Here is a 235-nt window from a genome sequence, read left to right as displayed (position 1 = left end):
CCCCCCCCCACACCCCCCCCCCCCAGCCGCAGAGCCGGTACCCCTGCTGCCTGCCATGCCCGGACGCCTTCTCCGGTGCCACGTGCCAACACCTCCGTCTTGTTATTCAAATCCTGGAGCGCCTGTCAGGGCTCCAGACAAGCTTCCTCTGGCCACTCAAGGCACAGCGGCAACCCCGTCGCTCCAAGAGCCCTGGCGGACACTTCTGATCACACTCAGCTGTCACACGTCCTGC

The 235-nt window shown here is 66.0% G+C and overlaps 1 pseudogene across 1 annotated transcript in view; it reads right to left on the bottom strand.

Annotated features, from left to right (window-relative positions):
* Nucleotides 1–235, bottom strand: part of LOC144243345 (serine/threonine-protein phosphatase 4 regulatory subunit 1-like) — a 76,067-nt pseudogene that overhangs the window by 69,636 nt on the left and 6,196 nt on the right. The window lies entirely within an intron of this gene.

This window comes from Crocuta crocuta, unplaced genomic scaffold (genome assembly GCF_008692635.1).
Source record: "Crocuta crocuta isolate KB4526 unplaced genomic scaffold, BGI_CrCroc_1.0 scaffold27, whole genome shotgun sequence".
In the NCBI taxonomy this organism is placed as follows: domain Eukaryota; kingdom Metazoa; phylum Chordata; class Mammalia; order Carnivora; family Hyaenidae; genus Crocuta; species Crocuta crocuta.
This window is presented reverse-complemented; position numbering and strand designations above follow the sequence as displayed.